General features: G+C 35.7%; 8 non-coding genes across 8 annotated transcripts; all 8 read right to left on the bottom strand.

Annotated features, from left to right (window-relative positions):
- Positions 1–789: 789 nt before the first annotated feature.
- TRNAI-AAU (transfer RNA isoleucine (anticodon AAU)) lies at positions 790–882 on the bottom strand. Its single transcript is given in 2 exon segments — positions 790–825; positions 845–882. It is a non-coding gene; the product is annotated as a tRNA-Ile (tRNA).
- Positions 883–2,590: 1,708 nt separating this feature from the next.
- Positions 2,591–2,683, bottom strand: TRNAM-CAU (transfer RNA methionine (anticodon CAU)). The gene is given in 2 exon segments: positions 2,591–2,626; positions 2,646–2,683. It is a non-coding gene; the product is annotated as a tRNA-Met (tRNA).
- Positions 2,684–3,486: 803 nt separating this feature from the next.
- Positions 3,487–3,579, bottom strand: TRNAI-UAU (transfer RNA isoleucine (anticodon UAU)). The gene is given in 2 exon segments: positions 3,487–3,522; positions 3,542–3,579. It is a non-coding gene; the product is annotated as a tRNA-Ile (tRNA).
- Positions 3,580–7,030: 3,451 nt separating this feature from the next.
- On the bottom strand, positions 7,031–7,123 carry TRNAI-UAU (transfer RNA isoleucine (anticodon UAU)). Its single transcript is given in 2 exon segments — positions 7,031–7,066; positions 7,086–7,123. It is a non-coding gene; the product is annotated as a tRNA-Ile (tRNA).
- A 4,339-nt stretch (positions 7,124–11,462) lies between these two features.
- TRNAI-AAU (transfer RNA isoleucine (anticodon AAU)) lies at positions 11,463–11,555 on the bottom strand. Its single transcript is given in 2 exon segments — positions 11,463–11,498; positions 11,518–11,555. It is a non-coding gene; the product is annotated as a tRNA-Ile (tRNA).
- A 1,770-nt stretch (positions 11,556–13,325) lies between these two features.
- TRNAI-AAU (transfer RNA isoleucine (anticodon AAU)) lies at positions 13,326–13,418 on the bottom strand. Its single transcript is given in 2 exon segments — positions 13,326–13,361; positions 13,381–13,418. It is a non-coding gene; the product is annotated as a tRNA-Ile (tRNA).
- Positions 13,419–15,127: 1,709 nt separating this feature from the next.
- TRNAM-CAU (transfer RNA methionine (anticodon CAU)) lies at positions 15,128–15,220 on the bottom strand. Its single transcript is given in 2 exon segments — positions 15,128–15,163; positions 15,183–15,220. It is a non-coding gene; the product is annotated as a tRNA-Met (tRNA).
- Positions 15,221–16,023: 803 nt separating this feature from the next.
- TRNAI-UAU (transfer RNA isoleucine (anticodon UAU)) lies at positions 16,024–16,116 on the bottom strand. Its single transcript is given in 2 exon segments — positions 16,024–16,059; positions 16,079–16,116. It is a non-coding gene; the product is annotated as a tRNA-Ile (tRNA).
- Between the last annotated feature and the right edge of the window lie 8,194 nt (positions 16,117–24,310).

Genomic DNA, 24,310 nt, shown 5'->3' with positions numbered 1-24,310 from the left:
AGCTAGATGTGGATTTTATTCAATACAATCAGTACAGTCAAAAGAATTGAAAAAGAAAATCATTTTTGGTGATAAATGATGAGCAACAAAGGAAGAAGCATGCCAGATGGCTCTTGAGTAAGCTGTCCACGGTGATAGAAAAGGTTTAAAAAACAACAACAACAATGTTATCATAATTAATGTCATATTTTAGCTTCTGTGGTCATTTTTTACAAGCTAAACACTGCAAGACTGTTTTACAGTTGAAGCAAGGATAAAATATCAACTCTAGTGATGAGACACTTGCTGTAATGACTTCCAACTCAGACGGGACTTAAACCCACAACCACTGGCTTAGGAGAACAGTGCCTTATCTATTATGCCAGTGGTGCTTACTGATGTCTTTATTTAAGACTGATAGGTTTTTAATAGTCAATTATTTATTTTTGAAAAAAAGTGAAGCTGTTTACTGTGTTCTTTGCATTACCAAGTCCAGCAAGAAATGTGCTGGTACTATCCAGAGCTGTCAGTATGGATTATCATGCTATATTGCAGAAAATCAATTTGATGCAACTGCTTTACCAACAGTATGTTAATCTTTTCCATTGCTGTTTTGTTGGCTGACTGAAGGAAGATATGCAATGCATTTGAACCAAAGCAGATGTGTGCTGACAACTTAAATGTACAATCATGTTTGTGTTTTTTCTTTCTTTCTTCCATCCTTTGTAATATCATATTAAATATTAAGGTAGCAGTTTATAATCAATGACTAATGACATTAGAAAAAGGATAAAAAACAATATACGAAGACGCTCCAGGTGATGCTTGAACTCACAACCTCGGCATTGCTCAACAGATACTGTCTTATTAGTACCGCGTGCTGACCAATTGCACCACTGGAGCACTTTGCAGCATTAATTGGTTATGCTAGATGTGGATTTTATTCAATACAATCAGTACAGTCATAAGAATTGAAAAAGAAAATCATTTTTGGTGATGAATGATGAGCAACAAAGGAACATGCATGCCAGATGGCACTTGAATAAGCTGTCCACGGTGATAGAAAAGGTTTAAAAAACAACAACAACAATGTTATCATAATTAATGTCATATTTTAGCTTCTGTGGTCATTTTTTACAAGCTAAACCCTGCAAGACTGCTTTACAGTTGAAGCAAGGATAAAATATAAATTCTAGTGATGAGACACTTGCTGTAATGACTTCCACCCCATATGGGACTTGGAACCCCTGGCTTAGGAGGGCAGTGACTTATCCATTATGCCAGTGGTGCTTACTGATGTTCTTATTTAAGACTGTTAGGTTTTTAATAGTCAATTATTTATTTTTGAGGAAAATGTGAAGCTGTTTACTGTGTTCTTTGCATTACCAAGTCCAGCAAGAAATGTGCTGGTACTATCCAGAGCTGTCAATATGGATTATCATGCTATATTGCAGAAAATCAATTTGATGCAACTGCTTTACCAACAGTATGTTAATCTTTTCCATTGCTGTTTTGTTGGCTGACTGAAGGAAGATATGCAGTGCATTTGAACCAAAGCAGATGTGTGCTGACAACTTAAATGCAGAATCATGTTTGTGTTTTTTCTTTCTTTCTTCCATCCTTTGTAATATCATAGTAAATATTAAGGTAGCAGTTTATAATCAATGACTAATGACATAAGAAAAGGAAAAAAAAACAGTATACAAAGATGCTCCAGGTGAGGCTTGAACTCACAACCTCGCCATTGCTCAACAAATACTGTCTTAAAAGTACCGCGTGTTGACCAATTGCGCCACTGGAGCACTTTGCAGCATTAATTGGTTAAGCTAGATGTGGATTTTATTCAATACAATCAGTACAGTCAAAAGAATTGAAAAAGAAAATCATTTTTGGTGATAAATGATGAGCAACAAAGGAAGAAGCATGCCAGATGGCTCTTGAGTAAGCTGTCCACGGTGATAGAAAAGGTTTAAAAAACAACAACAACAATGTTATCATAATTAATGTCATATTTTAGCTTCTGTGGTCATTTTTTACAAGCTAAACACTGCAAGACTGTTTTACAGTTGAAGCAAGGATAAAATATCAACTCTAGTGATGAGACACTTGCTGTAATGACTTCCAACTCAGACGGGACTTAAACCCACAACCACTGGCTTAGGAGAACAGTGCCTTATCTATTATGCCAGTGGTGCTTACTGATGTCTTTATTTAAGACTGATAGGTTTTTAATAGTCAATTATTTATTTTTGAAAAAAAGTGAAGCTGTTTACTGTGTTCTTTGCATTACCAAGTCCAGCAAGAAATGTGCTGGTACTATCCAGAGCTGTCAGTATGGATTATCATGCTATATTGCAGAAAATCAATTTGATGCAACTGCTTTACCAACAGTATGTTTATCTTTTCCATTGCTATTTCGTTGACTGACTGAAGGAAGATATGCAGTGCATTTGAACCAAACCAGATGTGTGCTGACAACTTAAATGCACAATCATGTTTGTGTTTTTTCTTTCTTTATTCCATCCTTTGTAATATCATATTAAATATTAAGGTAGCAGTTTATAATCAATGACTAATGACATAAGAAAAGGAAAAAAACAGTATACAAAGATGCTCCAGGTGAGGCTTGAACTCACAACCGCAGCATTGCTCAACAGATACTGTTTTATGAGAACTGCGCGCTGACCAATTGCGCCACTGGAGCACTTTGCAGCATTAATTGGTTATGCTAGATGTGGATTTTATTCAATACAATCAGTACAGTCATAAGAATTGAAAAATAAAATCATTTTTGGTGATGAATGATGAGCAACAAAGGAACATGCATGCCAGATGGCACTTGAATAAGCTGTCCACGGTGATAGAAAAGGTTTAAAAAACAACAACAACAATGTTATCATAATTAATGTCATATTTTAGCTTCTGTGGTCATTTTTTACAAGCTAAACACTGCAATATTGTTTTACAGTTGAAGCAAGAATTTAATATCAACTCTAGTGATGAGACACTTGCTGTAATGACTTCCACCCCATATGGGACTTGCACCCCCTGGCTTAGGAGGGCAGTGACTTATCCATTATGCCAGTGGTGCTTACTGATGTTCTTATTTAAGACTGTTAGGTTTTTAATAGTCAATTATTTATTTTTGAGGAAAAAGTGAAGCTGTTTACTGTGTTCTTTGCATTACCAAGTCCAGCAAGAAATGTGCTGGTACTATCCAGAGCTGTCAGTATGGATTATCATGCTATATTGCAGAAAATCAATTTGATGCAACTGCTTTACCAACAGTATGTTAATCTTTTCCATTGCTGTTTTGTTGGCTGACTGAAGGAAGATATGCAGTGCATTTGAACCAAAGCAGATGTGTGCTGACAACTTAAATGCACAATCATGTTTGTGTTTTTCTTTCTTTCTTCCATACTTTGTAATATCATATTAAATATTAAGGTAGCAGTTTATAATCAATGACTAATGACATAAGAAAAGGAAAAAAAAAGTAGACACAGATGCTCCAGGTGAGGCTTGAACTCACAACCTCGGCATTGCTCAACAGATACTGTCTTATAAGAACCGCGTGCTGACCAATTGCACCACTGGAGCACTTTGCAGCATTAATTGGTTATGCTAGATGTGGATTTTATTCTATACAATCAGTACAGTCATAAGAATTGAAAAAGAAAATCATTTTTGGTGATGAATGATGAGCAACAAAGGAACATGCATGCCAGATGGCACTTGAATAAGCTGTCCATGGTGATAGAAAATGTTTAAAAAACAACAACAACAATGTTATCATAATTAATGTCATATTTTAGCTTCTGTGGTAATTTTTTACAAGCTAAACACTGCAAGACTGTTTTACAGTTGAAGCAACGATAAAATATCAACTCTAGTGATGAGACACTTGCTGTAATGACTTCCAACTCAGACGGGACTTAAACCCACAACCACTGGCTTAGGAGAACAGTGCCTTATCCATTATGCCAGTGGTGCTTACTGATGTCCTTATTTAAGACTGATAGGTTTTTAATAGTCAATTATTTATTTTTGAAAAAAAGTGAAGCTGTTTACTGTGTTCTTTGCATTACCAAGTCCAGCAAGAAATGTGCTGGTACTATCCAGAGCTGTCAGTATGGATTATCATACTATATTGCAGAAAATCAATTTGATGCAACTGCTTTACCAACAGTATGTTAATCTTTTCCATTGCTGTTTTGTTGGCTGACTGAAGGAAGATATGCAGTGCATTTGAACCAAAGCAGATGTGTGCTGACAACTTAAATGCACAATCATGTTTGTGTTTTTCTTTCTTTCTTCCATACTTTGTAATATCATATTAAATATTAAGGTAGCAGTTTATAATCAATGACTAATGACATAAGAAAAGGAAAAAAAAACAGTATACAAAGATGCTCCAGGTGAGGCGTGAACTCACAACCTCGGCATTGCTCAACAGATACTGTCTCATAAGTACCGCGCGCTGACCAATTGCGCCACTGGAGCACTTTTCAGCATTAATTGGTTATGCTAGATGTGGATTTTATTCAAAGCAATCAGTACAGTCATAAGAATTGAAAAAGAAAATCATTTTTGGTGATGAATGATGAGCAACAAAGGAACATGCATGCCAGATGGCACTTGAATAAGCTGTCCACGGTGATAGAAAAGGTTTAAAAAACAACAACATCAATGTTATCATAATTAATGTCATATTTTAGCTTCTGTGGTCATTTTTTACAAGCTAAACACTGCAAGACTGTTTTACAGTTGAAGCAAGGATAAAATATCAACTCTAGTGAAGAGACACTTGCTGTAATGACTTCCAGCCCATATGGGACTTGGACCCCGTGGCTTAGGAGGGCAGTGACTTATCCATTATGGCAGTGGTGCTTACTGATGTTCTTATTTAAGACTGTTAGGTTTTTAATAGTCAATTATTTATTTTTGAGGAAAAAGTGAAGCTGTTTACTGTGTTCTTTGCATTACCAAGTCCAGCAAGAAATGTGCTGGTACTATCCAGAGCTGTCAGTATGGATTATCATGCTATATTGCAGAAAATAAATTTGATGCAACTGCTTTACCAACAGTATGTTAATCTTATCCATTGCTGTTTTGTTGGCTGACTGAAGGAAGATATGCAGTGCATTTGAACCAAAGCAGATGTGTGCTGACAACTTAAATGCACAATCATGTTTGTGTTTTTTCTTTCTTTCTTCCATCCTTTGTAATATCATATTAAATATTAAGGTAGTAGTTTATAATCAATGACTAATGACATAAGAAAAGGGAAAAAAAACAGTATACAAAGCTTGAACTCACAACCTCGGCATTGTCTTATAAGTACCGCGCACTGACCAATTGCGCCACTGGAGCATTTTGCAGTATTAATTGGTTATGCTAGATGTGGATTTTATTCAATACAATCAGTACAGTCATAAGAATTGAAAAAGAAAATCATTTTTGGTGATGAATGATGAGCAACAAAGGCACATGCGTGCCAGATGGCACTTGAATAAGCTGTCCACGGTGATAGAAAAGGTTTAAAAAACAACAACAACAATGTTATCATAATTAATGTCATATTTTAGCTTCTTTGGTCATTTTTTACAAGCTAAACACTGCAAGACTGTTTTACAGTTGAAGCAAGGATAAAATATCAACTCTAGTGATGAGACACTTGCTGTAATGACTTCCAACTCAGACAGGACTTAAACCCACAACAACTGGCTTAGGAGAACAGTGCCTTACCCATTATGCCAGTGGTGGTTACTGATGTCCTTATTTAAGACTGATAGGTTTTTAATAGTCAATTATTTATTTTTGAAAAAAATTGAAGCTATTTACTGTGTTCTTTGCATTACCAAGTCCAGCAAGGAATGTGCTGGTACTAACCAGAGCTGTCAGTATGGATTATCATGCTATATTGCAGAAAATCAATTTGATGCAACTGCTTTACCAACAGTATGTTAATCTTATCCATTGCTGTTTTGTTGGCTGACTGAAGGAAGATATGCAGTGCATTTGAACCAAAGCAGATGTGTGCTGACAACTTAAATGCACAATCATGTTTGTGTTTTTTCTTTCTTTCTTCCATCCTTTGTAATATCATATTAAATATTAAGGTAGTAGTTTATAATCAATGACTAATGACATAAGAAAAGGAAAAAAATACAGTATACAAAGCTTGAACTCACAACCTCGGCATTGTCTTATAAGTACCGCGCACTGACCAATTGCGCCACTGGAGCACTTTGCAGTATTAATTGGTTATGCTAGATGTGGATTTTATTCAATACAATCAGTACAGTCATAAGAATTGAAAAAGAAAATCATTTTTGGTGATGAATGATGAGCAACAAAGGAACATGCATGCCAGATGGCACTTGAATAAGCTGTCCACGGTGATAGAAAAGGTTTAAAAAACAACAACAACAATGTTATCATAATTAATGTCATATTTTAGCTTCTGTGGTCATTTTTTACAAGCTAAACACTGCAATATTGTTTTACAGTTGAAGCAAGGATAAAATATCAACTCTAGTGATGAGACACTTGCTGTAATGACTTCCACCCCATATGGGACTTGCACCCCCTGGCTTAGGAGGGCAGTGACTTATCCATTATGCCAGTGGTGCTTACTGATGTTCTTATTTAAGACTGTTAGGTTTTTAATAGTCAATTATTTATTTTTGAGGAAAAAGTGAAGCTGTCTACTGTGTTCTTTGCATTACCAAGTCCAGCAAGAAATGTGCTGGTACTATCCAGAGCTGTCAGTATGGATTATCATGCTATATTGCAGAAAATCAATTTGATGCAACTGCTTTACCAACAGTATGTTAATCTTTTCCATTGCTGTTTTGTTGGCTGACTGAAGGAAGATATGCAGTGCATTTGAACCAAAGCAGATGTGTGCTGACAACTTAAATGCACAATCATGTTTGTGTTTTTCTTTCTTTCTTCCATACTTTGTAATATCATATTAAATATTAAGGTAGCAGTTTATAATCAATGACTAATGACATAAGAAAAGGAAAAAAAAAGTAGACACAGATGCTCCAGGTGAGGCTTGAACTCACAACCTCGGCATTGCTCAACAGATACTGTCTTATAAGAACCGCGTGCTGACCAATTGCACCACTGGAGCACTTTGCAGCATTAATTGGTTATGCTAGATGTGGATTTTATTCTATACAATCAGTACAGTCATAAGAATTGAAAAAGAAAATCATTTTTGGTGATGAATGATGAGCAACAAAGGAACATGCATGCCAGATGGCACTTGAATAAGCTGTCCATGGTGATAGAAAATGTTTAAAAAACAACAACAACAATGTTATCATAATTAATGTCATATTTTAGCTTCTGTGGTAATTTTTTACAAGCTAAACACTGCAAGACTGTTTTACAGTTGAAGCAACGATAAAATATCAACTCTAGTGATGAGACACTTGCTGTAATGACTTCCAACTCAGACGGGACTTAAACCCACAACCACTGGCTTAGGAGAACAGTGCCTTATCCATTATGCCAGTGGTGCTTACTGATGTCCTTATTTAAGACTGATAGGTTTTTAATAGTCAATTATTTATTTTTGAAAAAAAGTGAAGCTGTTTACTGTGTTCTTTGCATTACCAAGTCCAGCAAGAAATGTGCTGGTACTATCCAGAGCTGTCAGTATGGATTATCATACTATATTGCAGAAAATCAATTTGATGCAACTGCTTTACCAACAGTATGTTAATCTTTTCCATTGCTGTTTTGTTGGCTGACTGAAGGAAGATATGCAGTGCATTTGAACCAAAGCAGATGTGTGCTGACAACTTAAATGCACAATCATGTTTGTGTTTTTCTTTCTTTCTTCCATACTTTGTAATATCATATTAAATATGAAGGTAGCAGTTTATAATCAATGACTAATGACATAAGAAAAGGAAAAAAAAACAGTATACAAAGATGCTCCAGGTGAGGCGTGAACTCACAACCTCGGCATTGCTCAACAGATACTGTCTCATAAGTACCGCGCGCTGACCAATTGCGCCACTGGAGCACTTTTCAGCATTAATTGGTTATGCTAGATGTGGATTTTATTCAAAACAATCAGTACAGTCATAAGAATTGAAAAAGAAAATCATTTTTGGTGATGAATGATGAGCAACAAAGGAACATGCATGCCAGATGGCACTTGAATAAGCTGTCCACGGTGATAGAAAAGGTTTAAAAAACAATAACATCAATGTTATCATAATTAATGTCATATTTTAGCTTCTGTGGTCATTTTTTACAAGCTAAACACTGCAAGACTGTTTTACAGTTGAAGCAAGGATAAAATATCAACTCTAGTGAAGAGACACTTGCTGTAATGACTTCCAGCCCATATGGGACTTGGACCCCGTGGCTTAGGAGGGCAGTGACTTATCCATTATGGCAGTGGTGCTTACTGATGTTCTTATTTAAGACTGTTAGGTTTTTAATAGTCAATTATTTATTTTTGAGGAAAAAGTGAAGCTGTTTACTGTGTTCTTTGCATTACCAAGTCCAGCAAGAAATGTGCTGGTACTATCCAGAGCTGTCAGTATGAATTATCATGCTATATTGCAGAAAATAAATTTGATGCAACTGCTTTACCAACAGTATGTTAATCTTATCCATTGCTGTTTTGTTGGCTGACTGAAGGAAGATATGCAGTGCATTTGAACCAAAGCAGATGTGTGCTGACAACTTAAATGCACAATCATGTTTGTGTTTTTTCTTTCTTTCTTCCATCCATCCTTGGTAATATCATATTAAATATTAAGGTAGTAGTTTATAATCAATGACTAATGACATAAGAAAAGGGAAAAAAAACAGTATACAAAGCTTGAACTCACAACCTCGGCATTGTCTTATAAGTACCGCGCACTGACCAATTGCGCCACTGGAGCACTTTGCAGTATTAATTGGTTATGCTAGATGTGGATTTTATTCAATACAATCAGTACAGTCATAAGAATTGAAAAAGAAAATCATTTTTGGTGATGAATGATGAGCAACAAAGGAACATGCGTGCCAGATGGCACTTGAATAAGCTGTCCACGGTGATAGAAAAGGTTTAAAAAAACAACAACAACAATGTTATCATAATTAATGTCATATTTTAGCTTCTTTGGTCTTTTTTTACAAGCTAAACACTGCAAGACTGTTTTACAGTTGAAGCAAGGATAAAATATCAACTCTAGTGATGAGACACTTGCTGTAATGACTTCCAACTCAGACAGGACTTAAACCCACAACAACTGGCTTAGGAGAACAGTGCCTTACCCATTATGCCAGTGGTGGTTACTGATGTCCTTATTTAAGACTGATAGGTTTTTAATAGTCAATTATTTATTTTTGAAAAAAATTGAAGCTATTTACTGTGTTCTTTGCATTACCAAGTCCAGCAAGGAATGTGCTGGTACTAACCAGAGCTGTCAGTATGGATTATCATGCTATATTGCAGAAAATCAATTTGATGCAACTGCTTTACCAACAGTATGTTAATCTTATCCATTGCTGTTTTGTTGGCTGACTGAAGGAAGATATGCAGTGCATTTGAACCAAAGCAGATGTGTGCTGACAACTTAAATGCACAATCATGTTTGTGTTTTTTCTTTCTTTCTTCCATCCTTTGTAATATCATATTAAATATTAAGGTAGTAGTTTATAATCAATGACTAATGACATAAGAAAAGGAAAAAAATACAGTATACAAAGCTTGAACTCACAACCTCGGCATTGTCTTATAAGTACCGCGCACTGACCAATTGCGCCACTGGAGCACTTTGCAGTATTAATTGGTTATGCTAGATGTGGATTTTATTCAATACAATCAGTACAGTCATAAGAATTGAAAAAGAAAATCATTTTTGGTGATGAATGATGAGCAACAAAGGAACATGCGTGCCAGATGGCACTTGAATAAGCTGTCCACGGTGATAGAAAAGGTTTAAAAAACAACAACAACAATGTTATCATAATTAATGTCATATTTTAGCTTCTTTGGTCATTTTTTACAAGCTAAACACTGCAAGACTGTTTTACAGTTGAAGCAAGGATAAAATATCAACTCTAGTGATGAGACACTTGCTGTAATGACTTCCAACTCAGACAGGACTTAAACCCACAACAACTGGCTTAGGAGAACAGTGCCTTACCCATTATGCCAGTGGTGGTTACTGATGTCCTTATTTAAGACTGATAGGTTTTTAATAGTCAATTATTTATTTTTGAAAAAAATTGAAGCTGTTTACTGTGTTCTTTGCATTACCAAGTCCAGCAAGGAATGTGCTGGTACTAACCAGAGCTGTCAGTATGGATTATCATGCTATATTGCAGATAATCAATTTGATGCAACTGCTTTACCAACAGTATGTTAATCTTATCCATTGCTGTTTTGTTGGCTGACTGAAGGAAGATATGCAGTGCATTTGAACCAAAGCAGATGTGTGCTGACAACTTAAATGCACAATCATGTTTGTGTTTTTTCTTTCTTTCTTCCATCCTTTGTAATATCATATTAAATATTAAGGTAGCAGTTTATAATAAATGACTAATGACATAAGAAAAGGAAAAAAAACAGTATACAAAGCTTGAACTCACAACCTCGGCATTGTCTTATAAGTACCATGCACTGACCAATTGCGCAACTGGAGCACGTTGCAGTATTAATTGGTTATGCTAGATGTGGATTTTATTCAATACAATCAGTACAGTCATAAGAATTGAAAAAGAAAATCATTTTTGGTGATGAATGATGAGCAACAAAGGAACATGCGTGCCAGATGACACTTGAATAAGCTGTCCACGGTGATAGAAAAGGTTTAAAAAACAACAACAACAACAATGTTATCATAATTAATGTCATATTTTAGCTTCTTTGGTCATTTTATACAAGCTAAACACTGCAAGACTGTTTTACAGTTGAAGCAAGGATAAAATATCAACTCTAGTGATGAGACACTTGCTGTAATGACTTCCAACTCAGACAGGACTTAAACCCACAACCACTGGCTTAGGCGAACAGTGCCTTACCCATTATGCCTGTGGTGCTTACTGATGTCCTTATTTAAGACTGATAAGTTTTTAATAGTCAATTATTTATTTTTGAAAAAAGTGAAGCTGTTTACTGTGTTCTTTGCATTACCAAGTCCAGCAAGAAATGTGCTGGTACTATCCAGAGCTGTCAGTATGGATTATCGTGCTATATTGCAGAAAATCAATTTGATGCAACTGCTTTACCAACAGTATGTTAATCTTTTCCATTGCTGTTTTGTTGGCTGACTGAAGGAAGATATGCAATGCATTTGAACCAAAGCAGATGTGTGCTGACAACTTAAATGCACAATCATGTTTGTGTTTTTTCTTTCTTTCTTCCATCCTTTGTAATATCATATTAAATATTAAGGTAGCAGTTTATAATCAATGACTAATGACATTAGAAAAAGGAAAAAAGCAGTATACAAAGACGCTACAGATGAGGCTTGAACTCACAACCTCGGCATTGCTCAACAGATACTGTCTTATTAGTACCGCGCGCTGACCAATTACGCCACTGGAGCACTTTGCAGCATTAATTGGTTATGCTAGATGTGGATTTTATTCAATACAATCAGTACAGTCATAAGAATTGAAAAAGAAAATCATTTTTGGTGATGAATGATGAGCAACAAAGAAGCATGCATGCCAGATGGCACTTGAATAAGCTGTCCCCAGTGATAGAAAAGGTTTATAAAACAACAACAACAATGTTATCATAATTAATGTCATATTTTAGCTTCTGTGGTCATTTTTTTACAAGCTAAACACTGCAAGACTGTTTTACAGTTGAAGCAAGGATAAAATATCAACTCTAGTGATAAGACACTTGCTGTAATGACTTCCAACCCATATGGGACTTGGACCCCGTGGCTTAGGAGGGCAGTGACTTATCCATTATGCCAGTGGTGCTTACTGATGTCCTTATTTAAGACTGATAGGTTTTTAATAGTCAATTATTTATTTTTGAAAAAAGTGAAGCTGTTTACTGTGTTCTTTGCATTACCAAGTCCAGCAAGAAATGTGCTGGTACTATCCAGAGCTGTCAGTATGGATTATCATGCTATATTGCAGAAAATCAATTTGATGCAACTGCTTTACCAACAGTATGTTAATCTTTTCCATTGCTGTTTTGTTGGCTGACTGAAGGAAGATATGCAGTGCATTTGAAACAAAGCAGATGTGTGCTGACAACTTAAATGCACAATCATGTTTGTGTTTTTTCTTTGTTTCTTCCATCCTTTGTAATATCATATTAAATATTAAGGTAGCAGTTTATAATCAATGACTAATGACACAAGAAAAGTAAAAAAAAAAAAAGTATACAAAGAAGCTCCAGGTGAGGCTTGATGAGTTCAAGCCTCACCTGGAGCTTCTTTGTATACTGTTTTTTTTTCCATTTCTTATGTCAACCTCGGAATCGCTCAACAGATACTGTCTAATAAGTACCGCGCGCTAACCAATTGCGCCACTGGAGCACTTTGCAGCATTAATTGGTTATGCTAGATGTGGATTTTATTCAATACAATCAGTACAGTCATAAGAATTGAAAAAGAAAATCAATTTTGGTGATAAATGATGAGCAACAAAGGAACATGCATGCCAGATGGCACTTGAATAAGCTGTCCACAGTGATAGAAAAGGTTTAAAAAACAACAACAACAACAACAATGTTATCATAATTAATGTCATATTTTAGCTTCTGTGATCATTTTTTACAAGCTAAACACTGCAAGACTGTTTTACAGTTGAAGCAAGGATAAAATATCAACTCTAGTGATGAGACACTTGCTGTAATGACTTCCAACTCAGACGGGACTTAAACCCACAACCACTGGCTTAGGAGAACAGTGCCTTTTCCATTATGCCAGTGGTGCTTACTGATGTCCTTATTTAAGACTGATAGGTTTTTAATAGTCAATTATTTATTTTTAAAAAAAGTGAAGCTGTTTACTGTGTTCTTTGCATTACCAAGTCCAGAAAGAAATGTGCTGGTACTATCCAGAGCTGTCAGTATGGATTATCATGCTATATTGCATAAAATCAATTTGATGCAACTGCTTTACCAACAGTATGTTAATATTTTCCATTGCTGTTTTGTTGGCTGACTGAAGGAAGATATGCAATGCATTTGAACCAAAGCAGATGTGTGCTGACAACTTAAATGTACAATCATGTTTGTGTTTTTTCTTTCTTTCTTCCATCCTTTGTAATATCATATTAAATATTAAGGTAGCAGTTTATAATCAATGACTAATGACATTAGAAAAAGGAAAAAAAACAATATACAAAGACGCTCCAGGTGATGCTTGAACTCACAACCTCGGCATTGCTCAACAGATACTGTCTTATTAGTACCGCGTGCTGACCAATTGCACCACTGGAGCACTTTGCAGCATTAATTGGTTATGCTAGATGTGGATTTTATTCAATACAATCAGTACAGTCATAAGAATTGAAAAAGAAAATCATTTTTGGTGATGAATGATGAGCAACAAAGGAACATGCATGCCAGATGGCACTTGAATAAGCTGTCCACGGTGATAGAAAAGGTTTAAAAAACAACAACAACAATGTTATCATAATTAATGTCATATTTTAGCTTCTGTGGTCATTTTTTACAAGCTAAACCCTGCAAGACTGTTTTACAGTTGAAGCAAGGATAAAATATAAATTCTAGTGATGAGACACTTGCTGTAATGACTTCCACCCCATATGGGACTTGGAACCCCTGGCTTAGGAGGGCAGTGACTTATCCATTATGCCAGTGGTGCTTACTGATGTTCTTATTTAAGACTGTTAGGTTTTTAATAGTCAATTATTTATTTTTGAGGAAAATGTGAAGCTGTTTACTGTGTTCTTTGCATTACCAAGTCCAGCAAGAAATGTGCTGGTACTATCCAGAGCTGTCAATATGGATTATCATGCTATATTGCAGAAAATCAATTTGATGCAACTGCTTTACCAACAGTATGTTAATCTTTTCCATTGCTGTTTTGTTGGCTGACTGAAGGAAGATATGCAGTGCATTTGAACCAAAGCAGATGTGTGCTGACAACTTAAATGCAGAATCATGTTTGTGTTTTTTCTTTCTTTCTTCCATCCTTTGTAATATCATAGTAAATATTAAGGTAGCAGTTTATAATCAATGACTAATGACATAAGAAAAGGAAAAAAAAACAGTATACAAAGATGCTCCAGGTGAGGCTTGAACTCACAACCTCGCCATTGCTCAACAAATACTGTCTTAAAAGTACCGCGTGCTGACCAATTGCGCCACTGGAGCACTTTGCAGCATTAATTGGTTAAGCTAGATGTGGATTTTATTCAATACAATCAGTACAGTCAAAAGAATTGAAAAAGAAAATCATTTTTGGTGATAAATGATGAGCAACAAAGGAAGAAGCATGCCAGATGGCTCTTGAGTAAGCTGTCCACGGTGATAGAAAAGGTTTAAAAAACAACAACAACAATGTTATCATAATTAATGTCATATTTTAGCTTCTGTGGTCATTTTTTACAAGCTAAACACTGCAAGACTGTTTTACAGTTGAAGCAAGGATAAAATATCAACTCTAGTGATGAGACACTTGCTGTAATGACTTCCAACTCAGACGGGACTTAAACCCACAACCACTGGCTTAGGAGAACAGTGCCTTATCTATTATGCCAGTGGTGCTTACTGATGTCTTTATTTAAGACTGATAGGTTTTTAATAGTCAATTATTTATTTTTGAAAAAAAGTGAAGCTGTTTACTGTGTTCTTTGCATTACCAAGTCCAGCAAGAAATGTGCTGGTACTATCCAGAGCTGTCAGTATGGATTATCATGCTATATTGCAGAAAATCAATTTGATGCAACTGCTTTACCAACAGTATGTTTATCTTTTCCATTGCTATTTCGTTGACTGACTGAAGGAAGATATGCAGTGCATTTGAACCAAACCAGATGTGTGCTGACAACTTAAATGCACAATCATGTTTGTGTTTTTTCTTTCTTTATTCCATCCTTTGTAATATTATATTAAATATTAAGGTAGCAGTTTATAATCAATGACTAATGACATAAGAAAAGGAAAAAAAACAGTATACAAAGATGCTCCAGGTGAGGCTTGAACTCACAACCGCAGCATTGCTCAACAGATACTGTTTTATGAGAACTGCGCGCTGACCAATTGCGCCACTGGAGCACTTTGCAGCATTAATTGGTTATGCTAGATGTGGATTTTATTCAATACAATCAGTACAGTCATAAGAATTGAAAAATAAAATCATTTTTGGTGATGAATGATGAGCAACAAAGGAACATGCATGCCAGATGGCACTTGAATAAGCTGTCCACGGTGATAGAAAAGGTTTAAAAAACAACAACAACAATGTTATCATAATTAATGTCATATTTTAGCTTCTGTGGTCATTTTTTACAAGCTAAACACTGCAATATTGTTTTACAGTTGAAGCAAGGATAAAATATAAACTCTAGTGATGAGACACTTGCTGTAATGACTTCCACCCCATATGGGACTTGCACCCCCTGGCTTAGGAGGGCAGTGACTTATCCATTATGCCAGTGGTGCTTACTGATGTTCTTATTTAAGACTGTTAGGTTTTTAATAGTCAATTATTTATTTTTGAGGAAAAAGTGAAGCTGTTTACTGTGTTCTTTGCATTACCAAGTCCAGCAAGAAATGTGCTGGTACTATCCAGAGCTGTCAGTATGGATTATCATGCTATATTGCAGAAAATCAATTTGATGCAACTGCTTTACCAACAGTATGTTAATCTTTTCCATTGCTGTTTTGTTGGCTGACTGAAGGAAGATATGCAGTGCATTTGAACCAAAGCAGATGTGTGCTGACAACTTAAATGCACAATCATGTTTGTGTTTTTCTTTCTTTCTTCCATACTTTGTAATATCATATTAAATATTAAGGTAGCAGTTTATAATCAATGACTAATGACATAAGAAAAGGAAAAAAAAAGTAGACACAGATGCTCCAGGTGAGGCTTGAACTCACAACCTCGGCATTGCTCAACAGATACTGTCTTATAAGAACCGCGTGCTGACCAATTGCACCACTGGAGCACTTTGCAGCATTAATTGGTTATGCTAGATGTGGATTTTATTCTATACAATCAGTACAGTCATAAGAATTGAAAAAGAAAATCATTTTTGGTGATGAATGATGAGCAACAAAGGAACATGCATGCCAGATGGCACTTGAATAAGCTGTCCATGGTGATAGAAAATGTTTAAAAAACAACAACAACAATGTTATCATAATTAATGTCATATTTTAGCTTCTGTGGTAATTTTTTACAAGCTAAACACTGCAAGACTGTTTTACAGTTGAAGCAACGATAAAATATCAACTCTAGTGATGAGACACTTGCTGTAATGACTTCCAACTCAGACGGGACTTAAACCCACAACCACTGGCTTAGGAGAACAGTGCCTTATCCATTATGCCAGTGGTGCTTACTGATGTCCTTATTTAAGACTGATAGGTTTTTAATAGTCAATTATTTATTTTTGAAAAAAAGTGAAGCTGTTTACTGTGTTCTTTGCATTACCAAGTCCAGCAAGAAATGTGCTGGTACTATCCAGAGCAGTCAGTATGGATTATCATACTATATTGCAGAAAATCAATTTGATGCAACTGCTTTACCAACAGTATGTTAATCTTTTCCATTGCTGTTTTGTTGGCTGACTGAAGGAAGATATGCAGTGCATTTGAACCAAAGCAGATGTGTGCTGACAACTTAAATGCACAATCATGTTTGTGTTTTTCTTTCTTTCTTCCATACTTTGTAATATCATATTAAATATTAAGGTAGCAGTTTATAATCAATGACTAATGACATAAGAAAAGGAAAAAAAAACAGTATACAAAGATGCTCCAGGTGAGGCGTGAACTCACAACCTCGGCATTGCTCAACAGATACTGTCTCATAAGTACCGCGCGCTGACCAATTGCGCCACTGGAGCACTTTTCAGCATTAATTGGTTATGCTAGATGTGGATTTTATTCAAAACAATCAGTACAGTCATAAGAATTGAAAAAGAAAATCATTTTTGGTGATGAATGATGAGCAACAAAGGAACATGCATGCCAGATGGCACTTGAATAAGCTGTCCACGGTGATAGAAAAGGTTTAAAAAACAACAACATCAATGTTATCATAATTAATGTCATATTTTAGCTTCTGTGGTCATTTTTTACAAGCTAAACACTGCAAGACTGTTTTACAGTTGAAGCAAGGATAAAATATCAACTCTAGTGAAGAGACACTTGCTGTAATGACTTCCAGCCCATATGGGACTTGGACCCCGTGGCTTAGGAGGGCAGTGACTTATCCATTATGGCAGTGGTGCTTACTGATGTTCTTATTTAAGACTGTTAGGTGTTTAATAGTCAATTATTTATTTTTGAGGAAAAAGTGAAGCTGTTTACTGTGTTCTTTGCATTACCAAGTCCAGCAAGAAATGTGCTGGTACTTTCCAGAGCTGTCAGTATGGATTATCATGCGATATTGCAGAAAATCAATTTGATGCAACTGCTTTACCAACAGTATGTTAATCTTTTCCATTGCTGTTTTGTTGGCTGACTGAAGGAAGATATGCAGTGCATTTGAACCAAAGCAGATGTGTGCTGACAACTTAAATGCACAATCATGTTTGTGTTTTTTCTTTCTTTCTTCCATCCTTTGTAATATCATATTAAATATTAAGGTAGTAGTTTATAATCAATGACTAATGACATAAGAAAAGGAAAAAAATACAGTATACAAAGCTTGAACTCACAACCTCGGCATTGTCTTATAAGTACCGCGCACTGACCAATTGCGCCACTGGAGCACTTTGCAGTATTAATTGGTTATGCTAGATGTGGATTTTATTCAATACAATCAGTACAGTCATAAGAATTGAAAAAGAAAATCATTTTTGGTGATGAATGATGAGCAACAAAGGAACATGCGTGCCAGATGGCACTTGAATAAGCTGTCCACGGTGATAGAAAAGGTTTAAAAAACAACAACAACAATGTTATCATAATTAATGTCATATTTTAGCTTCTTTGGTCATTTTTTACAAGCTAAACACTGCAAGACTGTTTTACAGTTGAAGCAAGGATAAAATATCAACTCTAGTGATGAGACACTTGCTGTAATGACTTCCAACTCAGACAGGACTTAAACCCACAACAACTGGCTTAGGAGAACAGTGCCTTACCCATTATGCCAGTGGTGGTTACTGATGTCCTTATTTAAGACTGATAGGTTTTTAATAGTCAATTATTTATTTTTTAGGAAAAAGTGTAGCTGTTTACTGTGTTCTTTGCATTACCAGGTCCAGCAAGAAATCTGCAGGTACTATCCAGAGCTGTCAGTATGGATTATCATGCTATATAGCAGAAAATCAATTTGATGCAACTGCTTTACCAACAGTATGTTAATCTTTTCCATTGCTGTTTTGTTGGCTGACTGAAGGAAGATATGCAGTGCATTTGAACCAAAGCAGATGTGTGCTGACAACTTAAATGCACAATCATGTTTGTGTTTTTTCTTTCTTTCTTCCATCCTTTGTAATATCTTATTACATATTAAGGTAGCAGTTTATAATCAATGACTAATGACTTAAGAAAAGGAAAAAACTGTATACAAAAATGCTCCAGGTGAGGCTTGAACTCACAACCTCGGCATTGCTCAACAGATACTGTCTTATAAGTACCGCACGCGGACCAATTGCGCCACTGGAGCACTTTTCAGCATTGGTTGGTTATGCTAGATGTGGATTTTATTCAATCAGTACAGTCATAAGAATTGAAAAAGAAAATCATTTTTGGTGATGAATGATGAGCAACAAAGGAACATGCATGCCAGATGGCACTTGAATAAGCTGTCCACGGTGATAGAAAAGGTTTAAAAAACAACAACAACAATGTTATCATAATTAATGTCATATTTTAGCTTCTGCGGTTATTTTTTACAAGCTAAACACTGCAAGACTGTTTTACAGTTGAAGCAAGGATAAAATATCAACTCTAGTGATGAGACACTTGCTGTAATGACTTCCACCCCATATGGGACTTGGACCCCTGGCTTAGGAGGGCAGTGACTTATCCATTATGCCAGTGGTGCTTACTGATGTTCTTATTTAAGACTGTTAGGTTTTTAATAGTCAATTATTTATCTTTTAGGAAAAAGTGAAGCTGTTTACTGTGTTCTTTGCATTACCAGGTCCAGCAAGAAATCTGCAGGTACTATCCAGAGCTGTCAGTATGGATTATCATGCTATATTGCAGAAAATCAATTTGATGCAACTGCTTTACCAACAGTATGTTAATCTTATCCATTGCTGTTTTGTTGGCTGACTGATGGAAGATATGCAGTGCATTTGAACCAAAGCAGATGTGTGCTGACAACTTAAATGTACAATCATGTTTGTGTTTTTTCTTTCTTTCTTTCTTCCATCCTTTGTAATATCATATTAAATATTAAGGTAGCAGTTTATAATCAATGACTAATGACATAAGAAAAGGAAAAAAAAACAGTATACAAAGATGCTCCAGGTGAGGCTTTTACTCACAACCTCGGCTTTGCTCAACAGATACTGTCTTATAAGTACAGCGCACTGACCAATTGCGCCAATGGAGCACTTTGCAGCATTAATTGGTTATGCTAGATGTGGATTTTATTCAATACAATCAGTACAGTCATAAGAATTGAAAAAGAAAATCATTTTTGGTGATGAATGATGAGCAACAAAGGAACATGCATGCCAGATGGCACTTGAATAAGCTGTCCACGGTGATAGAAAAGGTTTAAAAAAAACAACAACAATGTTATTTTTGTCATATTTTAGCTTCTGTGGTCGTTTTTTACAAGCTAAACACTGCAAGACTGTTTTACAGTTGAAGCAAGGATAAAATATCAACTCTAGTGATGAGACACTTGCTGTAATGACTTCCAAATCAGACAGAACTTACACCCACAACCACTGGCTTAGGAGAACAGTGCCTTACCCACTATGCTAGTGGTGCTTACTGATGTCCTTATTTAAGACTGATAGGTTTTTAATAGTCAATTATTTATTTTTGAAAAAAATTGAAGCTGTTTACTGTGTTCTTTGCATTACCAAGTCCAGCAAGGAATGTGCTGGTACTAACCAGAGCTGTCAGTATGGATTATCATGCTATATTGCAGATAATCAATTTGATGCAACTGCTTTACCAACAGTATGTTAATCTTATCCATTGCTGTTTTGTTGGCTGACTGAAGGAAGATATGCAGTGCATTTGAACCAAAGCAGATGTGTGCTGACAACTTAAATGCACAATCATGTTTGTGTTTTTTCTTTCTTTCTTCCATCCTTTGTAATATCATATTAAATATTAAGGTAGCAGTTTATAATAAATGACTAATGACATAAGAAAAGGAAAAAAAACAGTATACAAAGCTTGAACTCACAACCTCGGCATTGTCTTATAAGTACCGTGCACTGACCAATTGCGCCACTGGAGCACGTTGCAGTATTAATTGGTTATGCTAGATGTGGATTTTATTCAATACAATCAGTACAGTCATAAGAATTGAAAAAGAAAATCACTTTTGGTGATGAATGATGAGCAACAAAGGAACATGCGTGCCAGATGACACTTGAATAAGCTGTCCACGGTGATAGAAAAGGTTTAAAAAACAACAACAACAACAATGTTATCATAATTAATGTCATATTTTAGCTTCTTTGGTCATTTTTTACAAGCTAAACACTGCAAGACTGTTTTACAGTTGAAGCAAGGATAAAATATCAACTCTAGTGATGAGACACTTGCTGTAATGACTTAAAACTCAGACAGGACTTAAACCCACAACCACTGGCTTGGGAGAACAGTGCCTTACCCATTATGCCTGTGGTGCTTACTGATGTCCTTATTTAAGACTGATAGGTTTTTAATAGTCAATTATTTATTTTTGAAAAAAAGTGAAGCTGTTTACTGTGTTCTTTGCATTACCAAGTCCAGTAAGAAATGTGCTGGTACTTTCCAGAGCTGTCAGTATGGATTATCATGCGATATTGCAGAAAATCAATTTGATGCAACTGCTTTACCAACAGTATGTTAATCTTTTCCATTGCTGTTTTGTTGGCTGACTGAAGGAAGATATGCAGTGCATTTGAACCAAAGCAGATGTGTGCTGACAACTTAAATGCACAATCATGTTTGTGTTTTTTCTTTCTTTCTTCCATCCTTTGTAATATCATATTAAATATTAAGGTAGCAGTTTATAAACAATGACTAATGACATAAGAAAAGGAAAAAAAAAGAGTATACAAATACGCTCCAGGTGAGGCTTGAACTCACAACCTCAGCATTGCTCAACAGATACTGTCTTATAAGTACCGCGTGCTGACCAATTGCGCCACTGGAGCACTTTGCAGCATTAATTGTTAATGCTAGATGTGGATTTTATTCAATACAATCAGTACAGTCATAAGAATTGAAAAAGAAAATCATTTTTGGTGATGAATGATGAGCAACAAAGGAACATGCATGCCAGATGGCACTTGAATAAGCTGTCCACGGTGATAGAAAAGGTTTAAAAAACAACAACAACAACAATGTTATCATAATTAATGTCATATTTTAGCTTCTGCGGTCATTTTTTACAAGCTAAACACTGCAAGACTGTTTTACAGTTGAAGCAAGGATAAAATATCAACTCTAGTGATGAGACACTTGCTGTAATGACTTCCACCCCATATGGGACTTGGACCCCTGGCTTAGGAGGGCAGTGACTTATCCATTATGCCAGTGGTGCTTACTGATGTTCTTATTTAAGACTGTTAGGTTTTTAATAGTCAATTATTTATTTTTTAGGAAAAAGTGTAGCTGTTTACTGTGTTCTTTGCATTACCAGGTCCAGCAAGAAATCTGCAGGTACTATCCAGAGCTGTCAGTATGGATTATCATGCTATATAGCAGAAAATCAATTTGATGCAACTGCTTTACCAACAGTATGTTAATCTTTTCCATTGCTGTTTTGTTGGCTGACTGAAGGAAGATATGCAGTGCATTTGAACCAAAGCAGATGTGTGCTGACAACTTAAATGCACAATCATGTTTGTGTTTTTTCTTTCTTTCTTCCATCCTTTGTAATATCTTATTACATATTAAGGTAGCAGTTTATAATCAATGACTAATGACTTAAGAAAAGGAAAAAACTGTATACAAAAATGCTCCAGGTGAGGCTTGAACTCACAACCTCGGCATTGCTCAACAGATACTGTCTTATAAGTACCGCACGCGGACCAATTGCGCCACTGGAGCACTTTTCAGCATTGGTTGGTTATGCTAGATGTGGATTTTATTCAATCAGTACAGTCATAAGAATTGAAAAAGAAAATCATTTTTGGTGATGAATGATGAGCAACAAAGGAACATGCATGCCAGATGGCACTTGAATAAGCTGTCCACGGTGATAGAAAAGGTTTAAAAAACAACAACAACAATGTTATCATAATTAATGTCATATTTTAGCTTCTGCGGTTATTTTTTACAAGCTAAACACTGCAAGACTGTTTTACAGTTGAAGCAAGGATAAAATATCAACTCTAGTGATGAGACACTTGCTGTAATGACTTCCACCCCATATGGGACTTGGACCCCTGGCTTAGGAGGGCAGTGACTTATCCATTATGCCAGTGGTGCTTACTGATGTTCTTATTTAAGACTGTTAGGTTTTTAATAGTCAATTATTTATCTTTTAGGAAAAAGTGAAGCTGTTTACTGTGTTCTTTGCATTACCAGGTCCAGCAAGAAATCTGCAGGTACTATCCAGAGCTGTCAGTATGGATTATCATGCTATATTGCAGAAAATCAATTTGATGCAACTGCTTTACCAACAGTATGTTAATCTTATCCATTGCTGTTTTGTTGGCTGACTGATGGAAGATATGCAGTGCATTTGAACCAAAGCAGATGTGTGCTGACAACTTAAATGTACAATCATGTTTGTGTTTTTTCTTTCTTTCTTTCTTCCATCCTTTGTAATATCATATTAAATATTAAGGTAGCAGTTTATAATCAATGACTAATGACATAAGAAAAGGAAAAAAAAACAGTATACAAAGATGCTCCAGGTGAGGCTTGAACTCACAACCTCGGCTTTGCTCAACAGATACTGTCTTATAAGTACAGCGCACTGACCAATTGCGCCAATGGAGCACTTTGCAGCATTAATTGGTTATGCTAGATGTGGATTTTATTCAATACAATCAGTACAGTCATAAGAATTGAAAAAGAAAATCATTTTTGGTGATGAATGATGAGCAACAAAGGAACATGCATGCCAGATGGCACTTGAATAAGCTGTCCACGGTGATAGAAAAGGTTTAAAAAAAACAACAACAATGTTATTTTTGTCATATTTTAGCTTCTGTGGTCGTTTTTTACAAGCTAAACACTGCAAGACTGTTTTACAGTTGAAGCAAGGATAAAATATCAACTCTAGTGATGAGACACTTGCTGTAATGACTTCCAAATCAGACAGAACTTACACCCACAACCACTGGCTTAGGAGAACAGTGCCTTACCCACTATGCTAGTGGTGCTTACTGATGTCCTTATTTAAGACTGATAGGTTTTTAATAGTCAATTATTTATTTTTGAAAAAAATTGAAGCTGTTTACTGTGTTCTTTGCATTACCAAGTCCAGCGAGAAATGTGCTGGTACTATCCAGAGCTGTCAGTATGGATTATCATGCTATATTGCAGAAAATCAATTTGATGCAACTGCTTTACCAACAGTATGTTAATCTTTTCCATTGCTGTTTTGTTGGCTGACTGAAGGAAGATATGCAGTGCATTTGAACCAAAGCAGATGTGTGCTGACAACTTAAATGCACAATCATGTTTGTGTTTTTTCTTTCTTTCTTCCATCCTTTGTAATATCTTATTACATATTAAGGTAGCAGTTTATAATCAATGACTAATGACTTAAGAAAAGGAAAAAAACAGTATACAAAGATGCTCCAGGTGAGGCTTTAACTCACAACCTCAGCATTGCTCAACAGATACTGTCTTATAAGTACCGCACGCTGACCAATTGCGCCACTGGAGCACTTTTCAGCATTGATTGGTTATGCTAGATGTGGATTTTATTCAATCAGTACAGTCATAAGAATTGAAAAAGAAAATCATTTTTGGTGATGAATGATGAGCAACAAAGGAACATGCATGCCAGATGGCACATGAATAAGCTGTCCACGGTGATAGAAA

The sequence above is a fragment of the Pseudophryne corroboree genome, chromosome 4 (assembly GCF_028390025.1).
Source record: "Pseudophryne corroboree isolate aPseCor3 chromosome 4, aPseCor3.hap2, whole genome shotgun sequence".
Taxonomy (NCBI): Eukaryota; Metazoa; Chordata; class Amphibia; order Anura; family Myobatrachidae; genus Pseudophryne; species Pseudophryne corroboree.
Note: the sequence above shows the minus strand (reverse complement) of the source record. Positions and strands in the feature narration are given on the sequence as shown.